This window comes from Pelodiscus sinensis, chromosome 6, assembly GCF_052426305.1.
Source record: "Pelodiscus sinensis isolate ZL-2025 chromosome 6, ASM5242630v1, whole genome shotgun sequence".
In the NCBI taxonomy this organism is placed as follows: domain Eukaryota; kingdom Metazoa; phylum Chordata; order Testudines; family Trionychidae; genus Pelodiscus; species Pelodiscus sinensis.
Window position 1 is genome coordinate 33,160,198 of NC_143057.1, and position 27,732 is coordinate 33,187,929.

Sequence of the window (27,732 nt, forward strand, 5' to 3'; positions counted from 1 at the left end):
CTGGAGGTCTGATCAGGTCCCCCCCCCCTCTCCATTTGCCTCCCACAGGAAATAGCCTGACTCAAAGAGACCCCGCACCTCCTGTCCCCCAGGCGTCCCGGGCTGCTCCCTCCACCAGCCAGGGGGGCGCTCAGCTCCACACGGCGCGGGCTGCTGCCGCCGGACGCCTTGCCAGCCCCGCTCCAGGTATGTCGGCGCAGCCTCGCGGCTCCCCCTTCTCTGCGGAACTGCTGCTTCCGAACCAGCCCAGCTGATTTGGAATGTCGCGGGGTGGTGGGGGGCGAGCCCCACTTCGCCACGTGCAGGCCAGGCGCTTGGCGGGGACTCTTCCAGCTTAGCTGGTGCGGGGAAGGAATTGTCCCCTGGCTCGGGTGTATTGCCCCGTGCAGTGGAGCTGAACAAAAACCCCCTTCCCCAGCCATCAGGGAAGTTCCGCTCCGCAGCCCGGCTTCCCAGCTGGCTCTGTATTGGAAATAAACTTTGGGTAAATCTCTGCTCCGGATCGGCAAGCTGCGGCTCACCCTCCGCCCCTTCCCTCTCCTGCTTTCTCCTCGCCCTTTTGCGCCTGTGCGTGCCTTGGCTGAAAGAAGCCTGAATTGGGTGTGCGTGGCTGGCTGCACATTGTTCTCGGGTTGTTTGGCTTCATGTTCGCTCGGAGGCAAGCCTCAGCAGGCTGCCAGCCCCTGAGGGAGGGAGGGACTCTTGTTCCTGCTTCACACTACCAGCCTCTCCTCTAGGGAGCGGGAATACCCAGAATCTCATTTACAGATGATCTTTTCTGTAACAGGATTATGGGCCTCTGTTTCAATTCCCACGTTAAGTACTTTGAGGGAGTCCATGATAGTAGGTGGGTAGAAGAGCTGTCACTGAGGAATCAGGCTTTCTTTAGTTTTTCTTTCTTGGAGTGTGGGTGGGAGCGAGGGAGAGAAAACGTACACCAGAATAGTGACTCAGAGTGTCTTTGCAATACAGAAAATTTCCAAGATCTTTATGTTGGCACGTCCTCACTGAATGCCAGCCATACTTCTGGATGAGGGGACATTTCAGGATATCAAAGTATTTTAAAACAAGATTTGGCAATTCAGGGGTTCAGAAATACCTTTACAGCTGTTTTGTTTCTTCAGTCAGACCTATTAACTCCTCCTCTTTCTTACTAGGTTAAACTATATGCTAACTTTAAAACACAAACCAGATATTACACAGTACCAATTACTAATAACAGTAGTCCAAATTAAACAGCTGAAGTTTGAGAAGATTTAAAATCTGAGATTGTGTAAACAGCATAGGAATTGACACAGGAAATGAGGGCTAACATAGCTTTTGAAACCGCTAAACCCCAAGGTTTTGTCCCACTACAAAGCCACCACAAGTCTGGTTTGATGTGACAAGGACCTCATAGAAGTTAACTAGAATGTACAAGGCACAGCACTAATACAATGAAATTTAATTTTAATAATGATCACTTAGGGTTAGAGAGACAAGGTGGCTTTTATGGAACCAACTTCTGTTGAGAGAGACAAACTCTTGAGTTCAGGACAAGGCTACACATCAAAATTGTCAACCTAAATTATGTTGACTGTGTTATGCAGTAACTGAATAGCTTTTTTTACATAACCATGCTCAGCTCTTTGCATTGGTGGTCCACATTCTCACTGGGCATGTTTGCACCAACAATAATTGCCAGTGTAAGGACATTGTGGGATAGTGTCTGAAAGAAAGCAAAAGTTGATGTAAGCTACACAGTGTCTACATTGACACTTCATTGACCTAATTATATAAACTTAAGTTCTGTGCCTCTCATGAAGATGGGGTATTTAAGGGCTTCTCTACACTACAAATTGTAATTTAAGTTAATTCAGCATACAGCCAACATAGTAATTACAAGTAGTGGTTCGTGTTCACACTTGCCCCTTTTGTCAGTGGCACACATTCTTAGCAGCAGCACTTCCACAAATGGGACTCACACCTGTCCCCCCTCCCAACTGTCAGGCAGGTGCTGGCTCACAGCTAGGGTCCTCTCAGCCCCATGTGGGGCTCACATATGGATTCTCCCAGTTCTGGGGATGACTGTAAAAATACAGGTTTTTTTTAAGCAGAACAACCCATTCTAACCAACAGCTGGAGACAGAAGGTGAAATAATAGCATCTATGAAAATGACAAGAATGTCAGTTTCACCGGTGAAACAAAAGACAGGACTATGCAGCACTTTAAATACTAACAAGATGGTTTATTAGATTATGAGCTTTCGTGGGCCAGACCCACTTCCTCAGATCAATTTGTGGAAGAAAATTGACATGACCATATATACCAAAGTGATACAGTCAAAAAAAAAAGTGAACAAATAAAATTGACAAATCAGATTTTAGAACGGAGGGGGGATGTGGGGGGGAGGTTAGTGTCTATGAGGTAATGATATTAGGGGTGATAATTCCTAATTATCATTCATAGTTCCTGCTGTGAGACTCCCTGTTGTGAAACTTAACCTTGCAACACCCTCTCAGCTGGGGCTATCAGCCTGGGAGTGATTGGGGGGTGGGGCAGGAGGAGTGCCCTAGCCCAGACAGTTAGCAAGCTCTGTAGTAGTGTATAGATCAAGCCTTATCAGTGGAATGGGTGAGTCAGGTAGGTGGGAGCTACATTTTAGTGTAGGCGCTTATAGAGACAGGATGATGTAAGGTAGTTACATAACTTGGTAGAGTAGACAAAGTGACCTGAAGAACAGCTCTGTGTAACTTATGTTAGTCATTCAGCTGTAGATCAAAAATAAATGTTCAAAAGCCATTTCTAATCGGCATTGATTTGTTGCTTATTAGTGCTCACGGTTATTCAGTGTTGGGCATGACACAAAAATAATAACCATGCATTGCTCTTCTAGTGCTTTTCCCATCATAACAAGATATCACTGTACAGTATATTCAACACAATGGGCCATATTCTGATTGTTTGACACTGCACGGCCCTGATCATTTAAGAACTGTTAAATAGACTGTGTGTTCAAGGGCAAAATTAGATGATGCATTTGTTTTATATATTTTGAGACTCTAGTATGGATGAAAACTGACCATAATACAGTGTACAAAATGCTCTCTACAAAGCCTCGTCACTGAAGCTTTAAAATAAGCCATCACGGTAATTGAGTCTCCCATATCTTTGATTGCTTAATCTTCCCATTCATGTCTCATAAGGACAAGCAGGAGATATATTTCTTTGTGATCTAAAAGATCACATAGCTGCTAATGTTAACAGTACCAGAAAAAGGAATTGGATGCTAGCCATCCTGAATTATAAGAAATTGGCTAATATTCAGATTTATTGAACTAAAATAAGTTTATTTTAAATACAAAATAGCAAAATGTTTGCAATCAATAGCTTTCATTAACTTTCCGACAGCTCAAAAAGCACATGACATAAATATTTCTGTCCGAATATAGAAAGAGATTATTTTCTAGGGCAGAGGGAGTCACTTGAACCTTTCCTATAAAACAGTATTTTGTTAAAAATGTGGGTTTTTTTTTAATCATTTGAGTGAACTTGTCTTGTGTGTGGTTTTTTTTGTTTTGTTTTGTTTTTTTTCCTGGAATGAATAGAAGTGAGGTGATTTCTAATGCAGTATTTTAAATTCTTTTTTAATCACTTAAGGAGCAAAACAACTAAGCATTTCCATTCTAAGCAGCAGAACCAGTAAGCTACGTCTACATTGGCAAGATTTTGCGCAAATACTTTTAACGCAAGAGTTTTTGCATTAAAGTATTTGCGCAAGAGAGCGTCTACACTGGTATGTGCTTTTGCACAAAGTCATCTGTGCCAGTGTAGACGCTCTCTTGCACGCAAGAAAGCTCCGATGGCCATTTTAGCCATCGGGCTTTCTTGTGCAAGAAATTAATGTTGCCTGTCTACACTGGCCTCCTGTGCAAGAACAGTTGCGCAAGAGGGCTTATTCCTGAGCAGGAGCATCATAGTTCTTGCACAAGAAGCACTGATTTCTTAACATTAGAACGTCAGTATTCTTGCGCAAGAACTTGCAGCCAGTGTAGACAGGCAAAAGTGGCCGTTTTGTGCAAAATCTTGCCAATGTAGACACATCCGTAAAGTTTTTAGGAGCCTCTGTATTGGGCTTGGAATGTATATATTCCCTGACACATTAATATTATTGCATAAAGTCTGTAAGTCCTAATCCCTATATGAACGGGATTTCAGTGAGCCTTTGATGGCTTTTCCAAGACTGTCCAACCAAGCTGGAAGTTAAACAAATGCTCCCAAGAACAGGCATTCAAGGGCATATTTTAACATGGAGTGGTATGAATTAGGCCTTCTCTGCATTAACAGAACTAGCGAGTATCAGTGTAACTATTAAGCTAATCTACACTGCAGCTATATTAGGTTCACATTGATGTAATTACATCATTGTGGGAACATCTGTGCATGTTTTCTTAATATTAACAAATCCTTAGATGCACTACTAGTGATGGACAACTATTAAAAATTGTTTGGGAATCTTCAAAAAAGCCACCAAGTTCAGAGGTGTGGTTTTGTTTTTGTTTTTTTAAACCCTGCACTTCCCGAAACAGAAGTGCCACTCCCTCATCCTGAACTAACCTAGTATACTTTCTTCTTCAAAAAGAAGAGCTCCAAGGTAGCTAGCTCCCTTGAATCCAGCCAACTCTCTAACTCCTTGTTAACCCTCTGTCTTTAGAGCTTGTTACTACCCAAATCTACCTTGCAACTTCATTCACAATTATTAAAGCCATACGTAGCTCAGATATCTGCTTTATATGTGCAGTTATCTATGTCCACAGACCATGGATCCAATCGTGGATAGAGGCCGGTCCAAATTTTATTCTGCTCTGTAAATATCCTCTTTATATATGAAGTTCTGCAAATATTATCTTTATATATGAAGGCCACACTTGCAGATTGGATGTGGATACAAACTTTTTTTTGAAATGTAGCTGTGTCCTTAAGAGTATTAATAGGCCTTGGACTGTGTGCTGCCTTCTTATTAAGGCCTGGAGAGCTTGTATCTTATACTTAAATTATTTGTATTTAATCTGTACATGACTAAAGCAACAGCAACCAGTGTTTAGTGTTGAATGCATCCCAGGACGGAAGATGAGTTTTGACCTTGGGCCTCTTCAATCCTCGCCCAATTTTAAATATCAGTGATAGCCATTCCACACATCTTTTGCTATTTACTTAAAGAAATAAATGTATCTAACACTTGTTTTTGGATGGGCGTCAGTATAGATGGTTCAGATAAATGTCTAAGAATCCAAACCACGTGGTTCCTCGGGACCTTTCCAGATAGCTTTGGAGGGTTCTGTTCAAATCTAAACATGGTTTGTTCTGACAACATTCTAAAACAGAACTGTATTATAACTGGGTAGGAGGCCTGGAGAGGCCCTGACATGATTCTGGCTGTCTTGTAGGTAAGCACCCTTACTATGAACTGAGATCCTGTAGGGATCCTTTACAACTCTGCATGGTATCGCTGCATATTTTGCTGTTAGGCAAAATGAGATTTAGGTTAACTATGGCAAGAAGGTGCAGCCTGGTCATGGGAGCCATAGTTCCTCATATTTCTTAATCGGAGCTATTTAGGAAAAAAAAGAAAAGAAAAATAATGTTTCTAGCTGGGCTTTTAACACAAGAATAGTTTTCATCTACAGAGGCGTGAAGATTTTCAGGGCTGGTTTGGAATTTTTCCCATACTAATTCATATATGCTTACTCACGCTTCTCCTAATATGAGTCATTCATCTATATTCTTTGCCCACCAAACTAAACAAGCAAATTCCACAAAGTACTTTGACCATGTTGTCATAAAAACTTGAGTCTAAACTCCTGTAATATATGCATTTCTCTAACAAAGGTTGCATGTGCTCATGCTACACAATGTATACTTTGTTTCCTGTAGCCATCTTGAAAGAAAGGTACTTGTTGCTCCTTGAGAAACCAACCAAGAAATCTCCCTCCCATGTAGCCATTAGCAGTGATGCTATGCACAAACAGTGGTTGTTTTCTCTCTTTTCCTTCTAGCATCTGTTTCATCAGCTATCTTTGCTTAATAGCCAGCAGATTTGACTTGCTGCGCCATGGTGCATCTAGCCTTCTTAGTGCAATTTTGTGTAAGCTGCTTCTGACGATGTCTGGGACCATATGGACTGTTCAGGGTAGAGATGTTCTCTAAGGGGTCAAAAACATTTCCAGTAAATGAAGTGATTCAAAGAAGTTTCCTGGCCCTTCTCTTCTGTTTCAGCGCCTTCCCTGGTTTTCTTCCCCCCCTGACATTATTTCAACAGATCTAGCTAAATATGTTCAGCACTAGATATGTCTTTGCTGGAGATCATCTGTGTTGATTTGTAACTATTATAAAACCAAACAATTAACAATAATTTCTAACATTCTTTTAAATAATTGTTGGTCTTAATACCGAAACAAGTGTGCAGGTGGGCTGGATGGCCTGTTTCATTGTTACTTCCATGATTAGCGTCTGCTAATTTTGAGGGTGTGAGAAAATAAATGTTGTCTTTTATCCAAGACACTTTCTGCAGTGGGGAAAATAACCTGTGGCTAATACTGAGTATCTGTTAGTTATCCCTCTGCCATCCAGTTCAACTGCTTCAAAAATGTTTAGGCCATGACAATGGTTCGTGAAGACAGGGTCAAATTGTTGTTGTTATTATTTATATTAAGTGGGCTTGACTTGTAGTGTGAGGAATGTAGCATATTTTCTAGAACTGATGTTTCATATGGTTGAGCCCAGTCCAGTGGTTCCCAACCGTTTCGAGCATACAGACCCCTTTTCAATCCGTTAACATTTTAAGCTGGCTCTGCACGAGCACTGGCTCTGCCTGACCCCCTTTTCCCCCACCTCTGATAGAGAGGCAGCAGCGCAGAGGGTGAGGGGAGCAGGCAGGAGCTGATAAGTGTGGGGAACCGCCTTTTAAGCGACTCCACGTGTGCTGGCTTCCGCAGACCTGCCTGCCCCCCCCTTGCTGCCTCTTATAGAGCTCACATCCCTAATTCAATCTCACACGGCAAATTCTAGGAATGCAAGTGCAGTTTGCAAAACTGATCTATGCTGGGAGACCATCGTGCTTATGACAATCTTGTGGTCCTCTGAGATGAAGGGGGGCTGCTCATGTGGCCCAGTCACTAGCCTAGGTTGCCCATCACTGGACTAGATCAGGCCTAGCGTCTGCACAGGGTAAGCCAGAATGCTGTGCGGACTATGAAGCGCTCCCAAGGATATGGGGCAGAGCAAAGGCCATGGCCTCTACAGCAGCGTTTCTTACTCCGAGGGTCAACCAAGCGGAACTGGCAATAGACATACTGGGGCCCTGGGCTGAAACAGCGGAGCCCCAATGGGGGTTGAAACCCATGAGCCTCACTTCCCTACTGGAGGGACTGAAGCTCAGGCCTGAGCAGCTGAGCTGCAGATGTGGGGCTCTGGGTATTTGCCCTTTTTGCTACCTCCTAACACAGTGGTCCCCAACCAGTTGACGTCGCTGGGTGCCAGGGGGCGTGGCTGTTCGCCTGCCGGGCACGAGAGGGCAGGGACACTCGTGCATCAGGGGTTGGGGCCGTGCATATGCCACACCCCCATGAGCCATGTGCCTGGGGCCAGCGCCCCACACAGCTGCGCACCAGGGGCTGGCGCTCCCATGCGCCGCACACCCGGAGCATGGACGGCCACTTCACTGCGCACCCGGGGCCGGCGCTCCCCATGCACTGCGTGTCCGGAGCGTGGATGGCCACTTTGCCGCGCTCCCGGGGCCGGCGCTCACCGTGCGCCATGCGCCTGAGGCCAGCTCCGGCACAGCGCATGCGCCACGTGTCTGGGGCCAGGACAGCCCCGAGCACTTGGCGGGTGCACACAAATGCCCCCACGGGCGCCATGGCGCCCACGGGCACCGTGTTGGGGACCACTGTCCTAACACCATTTGAAACAATGCAGGCTATAATCCGGTGTTCCTCAAACTGCCATAGAGCTTGTATCGTAACGGTTTAATTCTTAGGCTGTGCTTGTTCTTTTCAAAGGGGCTGCAACATGTTTTTCCAGTTGTAACACTCATACTTTCTTATTTCCATTCTATCTCAATATTTTTATCCTAAAAGTTTAAAAACAAAAAACCCTTCCAAGAGTTGAGTGCATAATACTTTTAATCAGGAAACACTGAATGTGGTTGTATCTCCAACTGTTATAGAGGGGCAAGTTCTCTGCAGAGCAAACCAGGAATGTATTTACAGGTTGAACCTCTCTACACTGGGATACTCTTGTCCAGAAACATCAAGAGAGTCCTGGTGGAAAGCTGGTGGCTGGGAGCCCTGCAGGCTAGCAGGGCAGGGAGCTGCTGGCAGCAGAGCTACTCAATGGGGCTGGCAGGGCAGTGGGGCCAGTGGTGGGAGCAAGTTGCCCGACGGCCAAACCAGAGCTGGGAGAGTTGGTGCCGGGGGGACCAGAAATGACCTCCCCCGGTCTGGCAAAATCCCTCATCAGGGACCCGTCAGATTCTGAGGGTGTCAGACCAGGGAGGTCCAACCAATAGTTGTTTCAGATGCTTGTGTCCCTTGCTGTTTTTGCCCATAGCTGAAGAATACTTGGTAACATCCGAGTCTCTTATTTATTTGAAATGAGTGTTGTTTGTTTATTGGACCAGATGCTTAGTTCTGGGTAAGAAGGAGTTGGAGTAACTTTGGACCATTGCACAACCTTGATTCAGAGGTGGCTCTGTATCAGGCCTGTCCTTCAGCCTTTAGTTAACTTATGCAAGCTGCAAATGTCTCTTGAGGGGCTCTGATTTAGCCAGACTGAGGATCCTGGCCATGTACCTACCCTGGTAGCCAGAAGAAGAGATGGCAAAGGAGTTCTGTGGAGATTTAACCCCACCAGTATTTCCCCTTGTATGTGAAAGAAAACTGATGGCCAAATATCTCCACTATCGGGCTATTTTGTGCCAGTGGCACTAAGGCTGGAGCTGATAATAAACCAGCAAGCTGAAGGCTAACTCTTCTGGACTGAGATGATTTCAGTATTTGTATACACTTTTCTTAGGAGGTTGGTTTCTGAAGATTGCTTGTTGGGAAGTATTTGTCATGAAATATTTGTCACTCAGAGCATTCCTTACATAAAAAGATACTGTACAGGCAGTCCCCGACTTACGCGGATCCGACTTACGAACGGGGCTCTCTCGCCCCGGAGGTCGAGGTAGCGGATTGCTACCTGCGAGCTCCGGGGCGAGACAGCCCCGTTCGTAAGCTGCTCCGGTGCCCCTGGTCTGCTGGAGACCGTCTCCAGCAGACCAGGGGCACCGGGCGGGTTCCCGCGCTTCTGAGGCTTTGCCAGAGCAAAGCCTCAGGAGCGCGGGAACCGCCGCTGCTGCCGCTTGAGACCAGGTGCCTGTGGTCTGCTGGGGACGGTCCCCAGCAGACCACAGGCACCGGGACTGAAGCCGCAGCTGCGGGGGGGGGGGTCCCGCGCCTCTGAGACTTTGCCAGAGCAAAGCCTCAGAGGCGCGGCACCCCGCTGCCGCTGCTGCTCTGCTCCCCGTGTCCCTGGTCTGCTGGGGGGGGGGGGGCGGATAGTGTGCCCCCCCCCAGCAGACCAGGCTTTTGTTTTGGACCCTGGAGCAGAGCAGCTGGGGCGCTGCGGATTGGTCCTGCAGCACCCGCTCTGGGCACTACTGGACCAACCCTGCAGCACCCCAGCTGCTCTGCCCCAGGTGTCCTGATTCAGCCGCTGCTGGTCAGTTTCAGCAATGGCTGAATCAGGACGCCTGGGGCAGAGCAGCTGGGGTGCTGCTGGGTTGGTCCAGTAGCGCCGAGGAGCGGTGCTACTGGAGCAACCCAGCAGCACCCCAGCTGCTCTGCCCCAGGCGTCCCCAAGTCAGCCGCTGCTGAAACTGACCAGCGCTGACTACAGGAAGCCCGAGGCAGAGTTGCTCTGCCCCAGGCTTCCTGGAATCAGCGCTGATCAGTTTCAGCAGCAGCTGACTTGGGGAAGCTTGGGGTTCTTAAGTTGAATCTGTATGTAAGTCAGAACTGGCGGTCAGTTTCAGCAGCGGCTGAATCTGGACGCCAGTTCTGACTTAAATACAGATTCAACTTAAGAACAAACCTACAGTACCTATCTTGTACGTAACCCGGGGACTGCCTGTATAATTAATGAATGAAGTCCAGGTGTCAATGTCAAAATGCTCATTGACATGAAACGGGGCCAAGATTTCACCCCATATAGTACTTTAAAATCCATTATCTCACTTAAGTACATTTTAATATTAGTATAGTCCAGAGTTCTCAAAATTCATTGCACTGTGATCCCCTTCTGGCAACAAAAATTACTACGCAATATCAGGGAACTGAAGCCTGAGCCATCCCTAACCCTGCTTCCCTGGGCAGGACACTGAAACCCAAGGACTAAAGCCCTAGGCAGAGGGCCTGTAACCTGAGCCCCATCACCCAGTTTGTCTGTCAACCCTGGTGACCTCACGAAAATGGAGTCGCAACCCACAGTTTGAGAACTGCTGCTATACAAATGTTTTGTTTACGTTTCACCATTTATGCTGTTTACTACAGTAAAACTCCATTAGTTCGGCATCCAATGCTCTGGGACTCCTGATGGTCCAGCACCATCAGGAACCCGGAAGTGCTGGGGCAGCCGGACAGGCTTCCCCCATTCAGCTGCTGCTGAAACTGACCAGCAGCTGAATTGGGGAAGCCGGGAGCAGAGCAGCTGGGGTGCTGCCAGGTTGGTCCCGTAGTGCTGCCCCTCGGGGCTGCAGGACCAACCCGGCAGCACCCCAGCTGCTCTTGGGGACCCTTGGGGCAAAGCAGCTGGAGTGCTGCCGGGTTGGTCACGCAGCGCCAAAGGACGGCGCTGTGGGACCAACCCGGCAGGACCCTAGCTGCTCTGCCCCAGGGGTCCCAAAGTCAGCCGCTGCTGAAATAGATCAGCAGCTGATTCCAGGAAGCCCCAGGCAGAGCAGCTCTGCCCCGGGCTTCCTGGAATCAGCCGCTGATCTGTTTCAGCAGCGGCTGAATCGCGGACCCCTGGGGCAGAGCAGCTGGGGTCCTACTGGGTTGGTCCCACAGCGCCGTCCTTTGGCGCTGCGGAACCAACCCGGCAGCACTCCAGCTGCTCTGCCCTAGGCATCCCCAAGAGCAGCTGGGGTGCTGCCGGGTTGGTCCCGCAGCTCCGAGGGGCAGCGCTACGGGACCAACCTGGCAGTACCCCAGCTGCTCTGTCCCAGGAGTCCCCAAGAGCAGCTGGAGTGCTGCTGGGTTGGTGCCGTAGCACCTCCCCTTGGCGCTGCGGGACCAACCCGGCAGCACCCCAGCTGCTCTATTGCAGGCATCCCTGATTCAACTGCTGCTGAAACTGCCCAGCAGCAGCTGAATCAGGGACGCCTGGGGCAGAGCCGGACTATTGTAAGGGGGGGCTATGAGGGGTCTGGGGTGGCATCCCCTCCCACCCCACTCCAGACCCCTCATAGCCCCCCCTTCTGATAGTCCGGCATATCTGATAATCTGGCACCCCCTGGGTCTTAAACGTGCCGGATTATCAGAAGTTTACTGTACTTGTATTTCAGTTATTAGGTGGCACAGTGAAAATAGTCTTGTCAGTTTCTAGTCAGTTTTGCTTTCTGATTTTGTCCTAGCTCAATCCAGCCCAAAGTATGAGAGCCCCAAAGCTATTAGCAGTCCAGGATGCATGCAAACAGCATGGCATTAGCTGTTCTTCCCGGCCTCTGTGAATATTTTACTTTCTTAAGCTTCTTTAACATTTTTAATACAGATGTTTAAAGTTGTAGTCAAGTGCTTTTTTGGCTATTGGACATGTAATTCAATTGCCACAGAACAGGTTTTATTCTAGACAAATATACCCGTCTAGAGACTTAAATTTTTTGAAGATTTTGATTTTTAAAATGAGAAATAGCCACAAAGGATCTTTTTGCAGAAAATATATTGTTGCAATGTGGATTTCATTTCCATGTTACTATGTCAATGTTACAAGAAACTTGACTATGATTATACGTATTTTCACATTGCATATCCTCCACATGAGAATGTGTTCAGATATGATTACACTATGGTTATGCATTTATAACTAGTTAAGAAAAAACCATGCTAATGCTTCCACCTGCCTCTTATCTTTAGCAGCTTCTTGCTGACCCATGGGTGTTGAATTTTGTCTTGTTTGTGTACAACTGAGCCAATTAATTGCTATTTAATAATGCACCTGAGACTGTGTGCTACCTTAAAACTTGTCTTCAGTATTCAGTTTCTTTGTGTATCTTGTGGTGCTATAAGTAAGGCAACTTGATAAAGTCAAAATAGCATGACATGTTTCCACAGTGGCGTAATGTGCATTATGGAGGTGTGATTTCTCAAGCACTCTCTCAACACACATTCGTGGGTTTTCATGGACTAGCTGGTGTGATTTCTAAAGCATACGCTTGTAATGCATGTAACCCTGCTCTGTAGACATGCCAGTAATGCTGGACATTACTAGTAGTAAAGACATTGCAGTGATTGTTCAAGGATTTATTAAAGATTGAAGGTAGGAGTGGCCTTACATTCATACATCTTATTATTTATTGTAAGAGAATGCTTTCTGTCCCAAAATATCCCAAAGCATCTTTCAGGCTATGTAAAGCCTACACTACTGAATTGGAAGAATCTTACTCAATTAGCCTTATTAGCACTGGCACTACAGCTGACAGGTACTCCTCCCCCCCCCTTGTATAATAAATTGTGCGGTTCCCCCTTTTTTCTCCTCTCAGCTCATCTGAGGAATGTTAGTCTCTAAGGTGCTACAGGATTATGCAATGTTTATTTGAAGTTACAGACTAACACAGCTACCCCTCTGAGACTTAAGGACAAAAGCGTATTCTTAGGCATAGCACACTGAATAGCAGTGAGAGGAAGGAAGATTTTGGCCCAGGAATTCAGGGCAAATACTTCTCTTCCTTCTATCCCCTTGTAAAAATAAAAAGCTAATCAGTCTCACTCTTATGCTACAGTGTATCTGTGTGTGATTCCAAAGAGAGTAGGCTGCTTGTTAGAGCCTTAAAAAGTCTTTTGGAATCAAATGTGATTCTCCTATTTCTTTTGGATAATTTTACCTTTAGGCTTTGGCACTACACCTGATCTAACATGAAATGTGCCATCACACCCACTCCTCCCTTCTCTCTCCACCCTTCTAACATACCTAAAAGTTTTGCTATCTGCAGTAATTTGCCTGGGTTGGAATAATTTCAACACATGAAAAACAGTTTCCATAGTTGTGTGAAGTGAGATTTGTACTGTGCAGTGGCTATAGAAGTAGGCATTATAATAAAGTCTCAAGCTTGGTTACTTGTGCAGAATTAAGCACTTAAGTGAACATTTCTTCCTTGCCTTCCAACTTTGTGCTGAATAAACCGTACATAAACTGAATAGAGTCCTCCTATACTGGGGGTTTCATGTGAGTGTGTAACAGGGTAGGTGTTTGTATTCTGAAGTATCTGAAACAATATCAGCTTCTGGGAACACATCTTTACTATCCTTGAGTTGATTTGAGAGAGAAATCGCCAATACTCTATTAGTACTTGGAAGATTATAAACCTCAGAGATTTAGCTGAGGATTAGTAAATTGAAGAGTGTACATTATCAGACCAGGCTTAGAACCATGATTGTCTCTGAATCGTTTTCATTAGTGCTTTCTTCAAAGATCGCTAGAATTATGTAACAGTGACGTTTCAGGGAATCTGGCAGTTTATTTTTGTTTCTTCTCTGCCCCTCTTCCTTCCCTCCTTCTCCCGTGCACAAAAAGTTATTTTTATTACTCCAGCTTATAATGTGCAGCACGGTTAAAAAGGCAGAAGCGTGGATTGCTGAGGAGAGATGACTTCAGATGTTGCATCTGAACACGGATTGTAACTTAGCTTGGTGGTTTGTTGAAAGAGGCAGAATGAGGTATAAGAAATATATAACAATTCTAGAAGCTGCGATTGGCATCACCCCCGTTAATAAGAGAGAACTGCTTCCGGAGGGGAGACATGCAAACCTTTGGCAACATCCGGGGTGAGTATGTCAATAGCAAGTCAATGAGTAATTGTGAAAGACAAACATTTTGCCTTAAAGCTGCACACAGCCAGACCTAGGAAGTTGTGTTATCTGCAGTAAGGAGGAATCCTTCATAAAGCACTAATCTTTTAAAAAAATACATAGTGTTATGAAGTAACCAGTGCAGAATGTAGTTTCTCTTGGGGAAATATGTATGCTGGTCTTGATTGGCAAGGCCATTTTCAGGTAATTTGGAAGTAACATTTAACACTCTGTGCAAACTTCTGTTTGAAAACTGAGTAGATAAATTGGAGCATACCCATTTCGTTCGCTACTGTAGAGGGTATTTTGCAGCTTGATTATTCCTCGATTAATTTTCTCCTTAAATATTTCATGTACATTTTTTGTTGGAAATCTCTCAGCTCCTGAAGATGGAAAATAAAAGCATTGATTTCTTTAGGGAGGTTCAATATTGCTTTGTCTACTGAATATCTCAAAGGTCTCTTACATTTAAGATAAATCAGTTTCCAGGAATTAATTTATTTTGTTAAATGGGCAGTAAAATCCTTTGTTTCAATGGAAAAAAAATGCCATTAAAAATGGGATATGTCCATGTGGCACTGATGGATTAAATACACATCTTTTAAAAAAATGCCGTATTACTAATTATGTATGTTAGAGGTCTAAAGCTGAAAGCAATTAAGTCTCAGTGCTCTAGGTTGTTGCTATTTTTTTTTTTTTTTTGCATTTTACTCCATTTCAAAGATGTAAATAGACCAGATAGTTTCAGTTTAGTTTTGTAATCTGTTTCTAGTCAGTTATTTTCATGTTTTTCTACATCAGGATGCTGCAGTGTTTTTGTTAGAAACACTGTACAGGAATATTTTTCTTTTTTTCAAATGTATAAAGCAAGTTAAGTAACAGCTTCTGTTAAACCCAATTCATGGAAATATTCCTGTGCGCCTTCAGATATTTTTTTTTTTCAAGTTTGCTGATACAAAACCTAAACCAGATTTGACAGGATAGCCCCTTTTGGCTGTCTCTACACCAAGGTTTTATTTATTTATTTTTTTAATTTCCTACAGTTGTTGCTCCAGTGAAGCTATAAGTGGTGGGAGCACTAAAGTAGACAAGGTATCAGTGCATCAATCATGTCATCTAACCCTACTCGGAGCATGTTTAGACAGCACAGATTTCAACACAGATTTCAACACCTCCTTTCTGTTAGAGATCCCCACATTGGAGCTGCAAGGGTGATATTGCAACAAGGGAAAATTCTTATGAATCCATTAACTGGACAAAGTCTTAAAATACTCATTTAAGATACAAATTACTTATTGGAAGAGTTCCTAATTCTGAGTGCACATTTCACTCTGTTTAGAAAGAGTTCAACCCCATTATTAGCACTGCACAAACTCTAACTTTTCTTCTCTTTTGTAGCTGTACCTATGTGGTACTCTGTTTGAGTTTTGCAGCCACTCCTTACTTGCTGATAAACAGATTGTGTAGTTTCTTGAAATAGCCTGTGTAGCCATGTTGGAAAGCAATTTGCATGTTCTTTTTGCATTTCTCAGTTGTCTGAATGTATGGTGGTGTTCAGTGCAACAAAGTTGGCTTTACACAACCTTGGTTGATGTAAAAGGTTTTGTTTTTTGTTTTTTAAAAAAACAACCTAATTTTCTAATTAATAATTTTTGCATCTTTGAAACTTTGTCTCTATTTTCAAATTTTAGCTAGTATCAAATTACTGATGACAATGTCCCATCAATAAATTTGTTTGCTTTTCTTTCCAACACCTAAGATATTGAGGATGATATGAGTGTTCTATATTAAGGGATTTAACATTTAAAGAGCATGTTTGCATAACAGAAGTGAGTTCACAACATGGTCATTGCTCTTTTTAATTACAAGCCAATGTGAGCTTAATCAGGTTTTAATGTACCTTTACAAGTGAAAGCTCAAAAATAACTCGTGCTGCAGTCATGGGTGAGATTAAGAGTCAGGTGGGTTGTTCTGTTTTCAGTTGCATAGGTCTTCACATGGTTGCTCCAGTTACAGGTAAATATCTGGGCGTAAATACTTGAAATATTAACTGGTTGATCAGTAAACCTACAATGAGATGATCGAGCCACGTAGGTAATCAAATCAAACCATGTTTGTAATTCCCCCTTTCTATATCATTTTCCAGGGACAAAGGTTCAGGTCAAGGTAATCTCTTCTAGGGATGTAACTATTGCCCAAAACAGTTAACCAATTCAATGATTACAATTATATCATGTAACCAGTTAACCATTGATGGTCTAGCACAGGGCAGTCAAGGCTGTGGTCCCATTATGTAGCAGGTACCGCTCCAGGTCTGCCCGCCCACAGGTAACTCTGGTGTGCCATTGGCATGACTGCAGCTGGGATCCTGCCTGCCCATTGGGAACTCTGGTATGGCCACAGTCGTGGTCTCACCTGCCTGCTCCAGCACTGTCACATGGTAAATGGAGAGTTTCTGAGAATAAAATGGAAGAATAACGCTTATTTTGAAAGGAGAAAAACTCATGCTATTTTTATATCACAATTTTTTTTTTATTTAAAGATCCAAAGCACCATCAAGGTTACTTTCTTTACCACTTATGTTTGTCACTGTAGAACAATGATGAGATGTATGTGTCAGTTGAGTATTAATAACTGTTGACCTCTCTATAAGGACCCCAAATCATGCCCAAGATGGTGTGTTAGTTTTTAGCCCAACGTATAACTGTCCCGATGCTTCCAGGGAAATCAGTATTGTGTGTACAGCTGTAACAATAAAATTGACATTATGAATATTCATGTATCTTTCACTGCTCAAAAGACATGTTGAAGCATCCTTCTGTCCTGCAGCTACATAATCATGCCACAACTACGCTCTGGGAATTTTCTTGAGTGAGAGCGGGGGAGGAAAGGGAGAGAACCACAAACCATCAATCAGTTTTCACATCTTGAATTTGGGGTTGAAAAGTGTTTGTTTTAAAAAGTAGAAACAAGCCCGAAGGATTGTTGTTGCCATAGACTATTTAACTTAAAAAAAAAAATGCTGTCTTGACATAGCCATGCTCACGGTGTTAGAATGTCTAACCCTTATTTAGGTGGTAATTGAAGAATTTCTTCTGGTAATTATTTCACCATGTTTCTTGCTGCTATCCTTGTTCACCAGAGGTGGCTGTGGATTACTAAGCAGAAGGATGTATAAATGATGATTCCCTACACAGGTGGATCCACCTTTAGGACCGTATCTTTCTGTAGAGATTTAGAATGTCACTTGAATAAGATGCTTTGGAAAGGAAGGCTGGCCTGATTGTCAAGGTGTAAGACAGGACTTAGAGAACCTGGGTTGTGTTTTCAGTTCTGCCACAGGCTTCCTGTATGGCCGTGGCAAGTCACGTCATCAGGCTTGAGGAGAGTGCTAGGTTTCTGCCTCCACCTCCTCTCCTGGTGCAGATGGGATTTCCTAAATTCCAGCCATTACTCCCTCCTCATCTCCCCAAACACTCCTACCCTACAGCTCCCCCCCCCCCAGCCACTTATTCCCTCCTTATCTCTCCTCCCCCTCTCCTTATCTTTCCTCCCTACCTGCTCTCTGAGTTCTTCCATTTCAAGCAAGCAGCTCCTTTTTTAAGCTGCTGCTCAGGAAGACGCCCCTCCCCCAGCCACTCAATGAGCTTCTTGGTAGAGCTCATTAAACAGCTGCACAGCTTACAGGGAACCTAGGTCCTGTGGCTCCTTAGAAACTAACCAAAATATCATGAGCTTTCATGGCTAAAAACCCACCTCATCAGATTAATTTCAAATGGAAATAAAAGAAGCCAAGCTATATATAAACAGCAGAAGAAATACCTGACAATTGTAGGACCTGGGTTAATGAGGCTAATTAAGTGGGCTGGTTGTGTCAATACATAGCTTTCGATGTGGAAATGCAGATATTAAAGACAGAAGAAATTGGCTTTGAAATGTGCCAACCAGTTGATGTCTTTTTTTTTTTTTTTCAAGCCCAGGGTAACAGTGTCAAATCTGTAGATGAATTCCAGTTCTGCAGACTCTCTCTATAATTGGTTAGTGACATTCCTTTGTAGAAGAATGGCTACTTTTAAATCCATGATTGAGTGACCGGGCGGGTTAAAATGTTCCCCTGTGATTTATGTGTGTTACCATTTCTGATGTCTGATTTGTGTCCCTTTATCATAGAGACTGTCCAGTTTGGCCAATATACATGGCAGAGGGGCATTGCTGGCACTTGCTGGCATATATCACATTAGAGGATGTGCAGTTGTATGGTTTCCTGATATTGTGGCTTATGTGGTTAAGTCCTGTGATGGTATCACTTGTTTAGTTATGTGGGCAGAGTTTGTTGCAAGGGTAGGTTCCTGGGTGAGTGTATCTGAGGTGTGATGTGTGGCTGCTGGAAAGGATTTTCTTCAGGTTGGGTGGCTGTCTGTAGGCGAGGACTGGCCTGTCTCTCAAGACCTGTGAGTGTGAGGGATCATTTTCCAGGATAGGTTGTAGATGGTTAATGATGCGCTGGAGGGGTTTATGGTGAGGGCTGTCAGTGATAACCAGTGGTGTTCTGTTTTCCTTGTTGGGCTTATCTTGAAGTAGTTGACTTCTGGGTACCTGTCTGGCTCTGTTTTACGCATTCCTGATAAAGATCTTGTAGGTGTTTGTCTCTGTCTGTGAGACTGGAGCAAATCCGATTGTATCTTGGGGCTTGGCAAGATACTGTTATTTACTCTTGTTTTTCCCCCAATTCATCCTTAAGATGAATGATGCAAGAAAATTCCTTCCATCAGCTGAGTCTGCAGCTCCGAACACAAGGGGGAAAGAATAAAATCCTGTAATAAGAAGGAATTATATCTTTTATGTGGCTTGGATAGGCCCATTAATAGCTATTATCCAGGATGGCCAGGAATGGTGTCCCTAGTCTGTTTGTTACGAGCTGGGAATGGGTGACAAAGGATGGGACACTTAGGGTATGTCTAGACTACGTGCCTCTGCCGATGGAAGCATGTAAATTAGACATACCGACATAGTCGTCAATGAAGCGGGGATTTAAATATCCCCCGCTTCATTAGAATAAAAATGGCCACCGTGTTGTACCATCTCAGCTGTTTGTCGGCACAAACCGGCAGTCAAGACTGGGATCGGTCGACGAGGAAAGCCTTTGCTGACCGATCCCTTATGCCTTGTGAAATGAGGTTTACAGGCTCGGTCGGCAAAGGCTTTCCTCGTCGACCGATCCCTGTCTTGACTGCCGGTTTGTGCCAACAAATTGTGCCAACAAATAGCTGAGATGGCACAACGTGGCGGCCATTTTTATTCTAATGAAGCGGGGGATATTTAAATCCCCGCTTCACTGACAACTGTCGGTATGTCTAATTTACATGCTTCTGTCAGCAGAGGCATGTAGTCTAGACATACCCTTGATGATTATCTGTTTTATCCATTCCCTCTGCAACACCTGACATTGGCCAATGTTGGCAGACAGGATACTGGGCTAGATAGACCTTTGGTCTGACCCAGTATGGCCGTTCTTCTGTTCTTGGATCCTGGGAGTGTAGTGTAAGGATTATGAGGTGTAGTCAAAAGATCTCCAGAAATTAGACAGAGTTAGCCCTAAAGGTCCCATAGAGCTTACTTATTATTGAAGCATCCATAATTATTTGAAATCTGAATATGGAAACTCCTTTGTGGTTACATATGTTCACTTGCTTTAACCTTGTAACTGTCATTTCTTTTTCTTATATAATAAATCTTTAGATACTTTATTATAGGTTTGGTTAAAAGTGTTGTCTTCGGTGTGGGAGGTAAAGTGCAGTTGACATTGGGTAAATGACTGGTTCTTTGGGGCTGAAGTGACCAGAATAGTGCTGTGATACTTGGTGTAAGGGACTGTCACAAAGGTAGACTCACCTGGGTAGCAAGGCAGGTCAGTGTACCCACAGGGAATGTCTGTGACTGTATGTTAAGGCAATTGTAGAGCCTGAGGAGTTTGCACTTGGATAACTGATTTGTGACCTCTAAGTATAGAACTCTCAGCCATTGAACTAGTGCAGGTCAGCTTGACACCTTCATTGTGATTATACTTGACTTAAATGCAATTTTATTTTTTAGGAAACAGACTACTACCCTGCCATCCCCTTGTGAGTGGAACTGGGAGCACAGCTGTACTTCAAGCCCAAAATACTTGACTGGAAATAGACAGAGTGGTTCAAAAAGCAACATTCCTCACCAGGTACAGTTAATTTCTTCCTGACCTTATGGATCTGTTATCAGCCTGAAATCTGTAAAATCAATGTAAAATCACTAATTATTGCATCTTAAAGCATTAGACAAAATATTTATCAGGCTGTGTTCTTCAGCTGGTCATGCAGTGATCTGATGCAATTCTATTGGAATTCCTATATAACTTAGGACCAGTAGATACATGCATACACTAAAATTTAGTAGTTCATAACATAGGCTCTTTGAAGTAGAGATCTTGTCTGCAAAACAGAGTGTTTTGTCAGTGCCAAGTAAATGATGATGCACTAGGTTGGAGTAGTTCATCAGTTAGCTAATGTTTTGCTCCTAAAATATGTAAGTACAGTAAAACTCCAATAGTCTGGCATCCAGTTGTCCAGCGTCAACTGGAACCCGGAACTGCTCAGGTCAGCCACGCTCACAGCCGGGCCGCTGTGAGCCGTATGCGCGCTCACGGTCCCCAGCACACACAGCATCCAGCCTGCATGTGCTAGCAGCCAGCTGCTGAGCACAGGCAGCTGCTTTGGGACCCTGACATAAGGTTGGGGGAGAAGGGGGATTGGGTGATAGCAGGGAGGGTAGGTGTTTGGCTCTGAAGAAGGGAAGGGGGATTGGGTTGCTCATTGAAAAGCCGGCTGCTCAGTGCATGTGCCCCAGCGCCTGGAGGGAGATGCGCAGCTGTACCGGCGGCTCAGGGACCCAAGCATAAAGTGGGAGGGATGAGGATTGGGTTGGGAGTATGCCCCCTTGTGGTATCTCCTGGTACTCAGGCATATTTGATAATCCAGCACTCCCAAAGGTGCCGGATTATCGGAAGTCTACTGTACTTGTTTAGTTTCATTTGTATTAAACGTAAGTATTTGGCGCGTGTGTGTGTGTGTGTGTGTGTGTGTGTGTGTGTGTGTGTGTGTGTGTGTGGAGCAAAAATACATTATTTTAAACTAACCACACAGGGCAAAACAATTGTGAATTACAGTAAAACTCTAATAGTCCGGCACGCCTGATAATCCGGCATCAAAATGGCAAGAGCCCAGTGAGTGAGCTTTGGCAAAAAATGAGTCAGAAGGTAATAGCGGCAGCAGCTGAACTGAGCAAAAAGGGTAAAAAAGACTTTAAAAAACTAAAACATTACAGTATACTGTATACAGTATGTACAATAAAAAGGGTTAAGAACACTTTATATACAGTATATAATGTATACAGTGTGTGTGTATATATAACCATCTTATAGTACCTCCTGATAGTCCGGCATATCTGATAATCCGGCACCCACCTAGGTCCCATAGGTTCCAGATTATCGGAAGTCTACTGTACTCAGTTACAGAGTCACGTTGTGCATAGAATACCTAGAATGAGCACAGTGCTATATATATATTTTTATAGTGCATCATTAAAGGAAATACATCTGTTAGGCATCTTAGAAAATTTTGCATTTGAAGCACAGTCTCAGGTGCATTTGATGAGAACATTAACTATATGTGTAATTTTGTTCTATGTGGAATAAACCGAAGGTAACTTGAAAGGAACATAGGAATAATTATATTTTACTATATGAGCATGATACAAGTTAGCTTTCACTTTGATACATCTAAGATATTGCTCAGATTCTGTGGATGTCTTTTACTTGTGATAGGCTGCAAGAATTTGTTGGACAATGTATCTGACAAACTGTTAATCAAAGCTAGTTTAATATTCTAGAAGCAAGAATATATAGTGCTAAGTGAGTCTCTTCCTGAACACTACAATTAGGCATATGAGGTTGAGAACCCTATCTGGCATGACTTTTATTATGAAAAATGTATTTGCTTTGCTTACACTGAGGAAACTAACATAAGGATAACCACAAGTTCTAAGAGTGGTTCTGCACGACTTCTGTTTGTCAACATGCCCAATATGGACATACTGAGAACCTGGAAACTTGTGCTGCCTTCCAATCTTGAGTCTTACATGAACCACTAAAGGACTTCAATCCAGTTGTGTTGAGATATTCCTGCTTTCTGTTTTGTGGCAAGATTTGATATCTTGGACTTTAGACCATATGAAATTAGAATCTGTTTTGTTTAAATGGCTTATGGAGTCAATGGAAGAAGTACACTGAGTCCAGTGGTAATGGTCAGGAAAGCCCTTCTCTCAGGGAGTCTACTGGTGGGAGTCCACTGTAGAAGAAGAACCAGTGACCAGATTGTTTTGTTTGCTGGCACACTCGTGAAAGTGCATCCACCCACTGGTGTCTGATACACATTTGGGCTTTCAGCAATTCAAATGAACTGGTGATCATAAGGGAAGAGTGGTTTATGTTTACAATCCTAGCAAGGACTAAGACAGAGCTCTGAGTATGAAAAGGTTGAAGCAACACCTGAAGAGGTGCTCCAACACTGCTCCAGAGAAGACAATTTTATCCTGGGCAGTATTACCTCTGAGGGGGAAGGGCAGGCAATATTTCCTTGCCTCCCTGTTTTGGGAGTTCTGCAGGGATAGGTGCCAATGCAATGTACACACTGTGCTTTGGAGAGAATAGCAACAGGGATGTGTTGAATCAGCAGAGGGTGAAGTGATGTGACCCAGCAAATAAGGAGGGAGAGTTGTGAAGGTTGACTTATGCTGTCAAGGAATTATTTGGTTAAAGAACTTCTGAAGCCTGATACATACTAAAAATAAATTCTATCGTATACTTTCAGTATTTTTCACCACTTGCCCTTGATAAATATGGTAGTCTCCAAGAAAGTTGGGTCTTTCTTTCCTTGTGATGCGTCTGTTTATGGTCTAAATATTTATTATTTTGAAAAATATTTGTAATAATAGTGGAACATGACTTCTTCAGCTCCTATTGCTATTTCTGTCACTTGAACTATTAAGATCCGCAAATCCTAATTTTCATATAAATATGAAGAATCAAGAACTGTGGGAAGAAATGAAGAATACATTAGATGCACAATGGAACAGAAGCATTTTTTAAACAGAATGTTTTCAGGTCATCTTTTCTAAAATAGTCCAGGGGAGTTTTGCCTGTGAAGTGAATGCTGAAAAGAGCCCCTTTTTAATGAGGTTCTGCAGAGAGCACAGCATATATTAATTATGGCTTTGCAATTGCTCCTCTTTTTGTTCAGAATTTTTAATAGTACACTTTATTTAACAATAGTAATATCAAGCTTTTAGCTTAATCACTTTATATCAAAGCTATAAAAGAGGTCAGTATTATCAGCCTCATTTTAAGATGGGGAAACTGAGGCACAAAGTGGTCCTCTAGAAGGTCAGGGGCAGTGTGAGGGGTAGAATCCAGGTCTCTACCAGTTTAGTGCTCTGTCCAGAAGACCAAAGACGACAAACTTTTTTCCCCCAAGGCCCAAATTTCTTAGTCAAGGTAAAGTTAAGGGCTAGACTCCAGAGAAAGTAATTTAAAAAGAACAACAATAATGATGATCATAAATAAATAAAAAGGTCTGGGGTCTGTTCAAAAGCATTTGGTAGTCCGGATTTGGCCCATGATCCACCTATTGCACAGCAAACTCTACTGCCTCTCCCATTTGCTAAGATTCAGGATGCTGTTGGATATATTTTGACATTATACAGTAGGTGAAAATCTATTCAGGGTAAACAGTTTCTACTGTGTTTGTGCATTTCATCTGTCTTTTCAGTCAGTTAGCTTCTTCCTTCTTACAAAGATACAGTGCTACGTGCTTTGTGGTCTCGACATGTTTTGCATTTTTTCTTAGCATAAGAAAATTCTGATCCCACTGCTTAAAAAACTCTATGCAAACAAAGTGGCCAAACTGACGCTATATGTGATGGATTTCGTATCTTGCTCTTTAAAGTATAATGTTCTTCTTAATATAGTGATCTGTCCATAGGGCGGGAGGTTAATCTAATGTGTCACAGTGGCTGAAATATTTTTTCATTTTGTGAACTGTAAGCCAGTGCCAGTCATAATTCATCTTAAAGCTTAACATACTTCCTCACTCTGAGCTTACATTAATCACAAATACTTTAAACATTTTCAGTTCCATTTGTGTTGTACCTCTACACTGAAAAAGAATAATCTGCTTTTCCCTAAAGAGTTGAAAATATGTAGATATTTGATGGTGGTTCTTTTGTAGTCATAGAAGCCAGGCTGGGGTTAGCCACAAATGCCCTATGCAGTTCGAGAGCGACTGTTATCCCATTGGGACAACAGATTATGCTGTGTGATGCTCTAGTTTGACATGAACCATATCAAATGTTCGCTGGGACCTGTAATCTCTGCTGGCTGCATCTCTGCATTTAGTTGAGTGCAGCTGCACTATGCTGGTCTTGTATCTTGTATGTTGCACCTGTTTGAGTATTCCTGCTTTACTAAGTCCCCCAAGCAGTGCTGAAAGTTCATTCCATTGTATGTCCTTTGCACCTTCCCAAGTAGATATAAAGATGTTAATAAACCCATCGCTTTCGAACATTAGGCCTAGACAAACTGTTTTATGTAAAATTTGGAATGCTGTTTGTCATGCTTGTAAAAGCTGTGATGTGGGGGGGACGGATGAGGGCTTAACAGCACGGCATTCTTTAAAACAATAATTGATAGCACCTTTCATCAGAGAATCTTGAACGATTTTACTGTGATATGTGTTAACACCCTTTTATGGATTGAGGAAATTGGGAGATACAATTGACATGTCCAGTTGTATAGGAAGCTATGGAAGACTTGGTAATAGACTCCAGATCTTCTGGGCTAAAATTTATTATTATTAATTATTTAGGTGCCCGAAAAAGTGTTCTAATTCTCACAAGTGCTGAGTGTCCAGCTGTGACAGATCACATCCTTATGCACTATTGTAATAATCCTTGTACAAATATGCCATGTAAGGTGTCATTCGAAAACTCAGGAATTGCTGGTCAATATCCTCCTGGTAAATGTGTGTGTCAACGTAGTATATGAAATTTATAATATTCCCCTGTATAGTGTTGTTAATAAATGTTTCAAACCCACAGCTCTGTCTGAGCAGATGTTGGCAAACAGGTGTCCTATATATCCGCTCCCTGAGTTACGACCACCTCCGCTTACGACCATCCGCACTTACGACCATAGCGGTCGTCAATGCGGATCCGAGTTACGAATGGTGATCCGCGCTTACGAACAGCACGGTCGCCATGTAACTCTATGGGATCTGAGTTACGAACACTTTGAGTTACGGACCAAGTAACTGGGCTGCTCCAGTCCCTAATGGTTAACTGTAACAAGTATTGGTCCGTAACTTGTTTGTAACTCGGGGAGCGGCTGTACAAAGGAATGTGTGCTCTGGCTAATTTGTATTTAAGCAGTAAACAGAATCATCAAACAGGAAGGGAATACAAAGGAAGCTCAAATAGAGAATATCCTTCCACATAGCCTCTTCAGCTTCTGGTTCTCGGCTGGAAATGTTTTTTAGGAGGGGGATTGAAACTATAAAGAGAAGGGGCAGACACCTTTCCGCATCCTTATTACTCTTTGCCCATTGCATTCACTGCACCTAAAGAAACAACAGAGGGAGCAATAATCTGTCTCTGAGGAGTAACGATCCTCCTGACCTAGAGTTTCATCAGAAATCTGCAGAAGGTTGTGGTGAAAAAATTTGCATTTCATCTAACAAAGTTTCTTAAGTAGATACTAGTCAGAATTTTACCTTTTTCGTATACCTATTTCTGACTCTTATGCATTTAATTAAAACCTCTCTTTGTAGTGGGGATGCAAAATCCATTAACTGGTTGAATGTTATATTTAACTGGTTAAATACTTAAATGGGGAAGGAAGGGGTGGGCTGAAATGGCTCCCCTGCCGTGGGCTGGGGCTGCTCTAGCCAGACTGGACTGACTGCTCATGGTGCACTGCTCCAGCTGGGCCATGCCCACTGTGGGTGGGGGTTGCTCTGGCCGGACTGGATCATCCCCCACCTGTGGTGGTCCCTGCCAGGCTGAAGCAGCCACCCTGCCCATAGCGGGCTGAGGGTGGGGGGCTGCTCCAGTCCCTAATGGTTAACTGTAACAAGTAAGTATCACCTGGCAGGGAGTGATGTTTACCAGTTAACCATTCACATTCCCACTTTGTAGTTAATAAACTTGTTCTATTTTATCTAATCCAGTGTGTTCAAATCAAAGTGTCTGGATAACTCCATTTGGAGTAACAAATTGTGTGCATGTTATTCCTTTAAAGGAATAATGAACTCAGTGTATTTGTACTGCCCAGGAGAGGGTTGGGCAGTATAGGACATACATTTCTCTGGAAAATCTGAGACTGGGAGAGTTTTGGGGTCACCTGGCAGTGATTTTTAAGGCTGGTAAGAGCTAAAGTGTAGCTCGCTGGCTGAAGCATACACCTCAACATAGCTGGGAGCAATTTACATGCTGTGAGTAGCAAGGCATTGTAAAGGGCAGGGGTGATGGAGCTACTAATCAGTCTGAATAATACCATGGTATGTCATATTGACATCTGTCACTGAAGTGTGTTCCTGGTGCCCTGATTTACCACTGTATATCACTGCCTGGTACTCTTGACATTGATATAAATATTACATGTAAAAATACATAAATATGTGGAAAATCCAGGAAAAAGGCACAGTTCAGAAATGAGAGAATACAGCATAATTCGTAACACAAAGAATAACCACTTTGTTTTGATTATGATTAGCAGAACCAGTTGCTGGTTAATGGGGAATATTGGTTGGCAGTAGGGATGTTTAAATGCGGTTAATTGACTAGTCAAATAGTCGATGGAATTTCCATTGACTACTTGACTAGTCGATAGGCACTTGCGCATTCCTCCTTTGAAATGTACAAGAGCCCCTGCTGAGGCTTTTGTGCATTTCAAAAGAGGAATGCGGAACTCTGCATACAGCCTGGGGCCAGTGGGAAGTCCCGCTGACTCCGGGCTGCACGCTGGTGCCTGCTTTGAGATATACAAGAGTTCCCAGTGCGGAGCCTGGGGTCAGCTAGGGACTCTCCAGCTGATTCTGGGTTCCACGTGGCACTTCCCCAGAACCCAGAATCATTTGGGGACTCCCCAGCTGATCTCGGGCTCCCCATGGCATTTCCAGAGAACCCGGGGTCAGCTGGGGAGTCCCCAGCTGACCCCGGGCTCCACGGTCCTTCAGGAATTTTGAAGGGGCAGTGTCTCTGTGCAGTTGAGCTGCAGATCAGCTGGGCGGCGGCAGTGGCTGCTCCTTTGAAATGTTGCTTTGGGGTTTCAAAGCATCAGTGCCACACAGCTGATCCACGGCTCAGCTGTGTGGCGCTGCTGCTTTGAAGTTCCTCTCCCCTCCCTTTTGCTGCCTCTATCTGATAGAGGCGGCAGGGGAGCTGGGATTGACTAGTCAACAGACTATCCAATAAGCATTTGCTTATTGGTAGTCGACTAGTCTTTAACATTCCTAGTTAGCAGGAATACGTGTGTGTGCACGCATGTACAGATTACTACAA

General features: G+C 43.8%; 1 protein-coding gene across 3 annotated transcripts in view; it reads left to right on the top strand.

Moving 5' to 3' along the window:
• The window catches only part of TJP2 (tight junction protein 2), a 104,943-nt gene that overhangs the window by 377 nt on the left and 76,834 nt on the right, over nucleotides 1-27,732 (top strand). For 2 of the 3 annotated variants that reach the window (XM_006137846.5, XM_006137845.5), the window contains exons 2-3: nucleotides 49-186; nucleotides 20,182-20,302. The gene's annotated coding sequence lies outside the window, so the exon portion shown is untranslated. The remainder of the gene's footprint in view (nucleotides 1-48; nucleotides 187-20,181; nucleotides 20,303-27,732) is intronic. The other variant, XM_006137850.5, reaches the window with a different exon arrangement.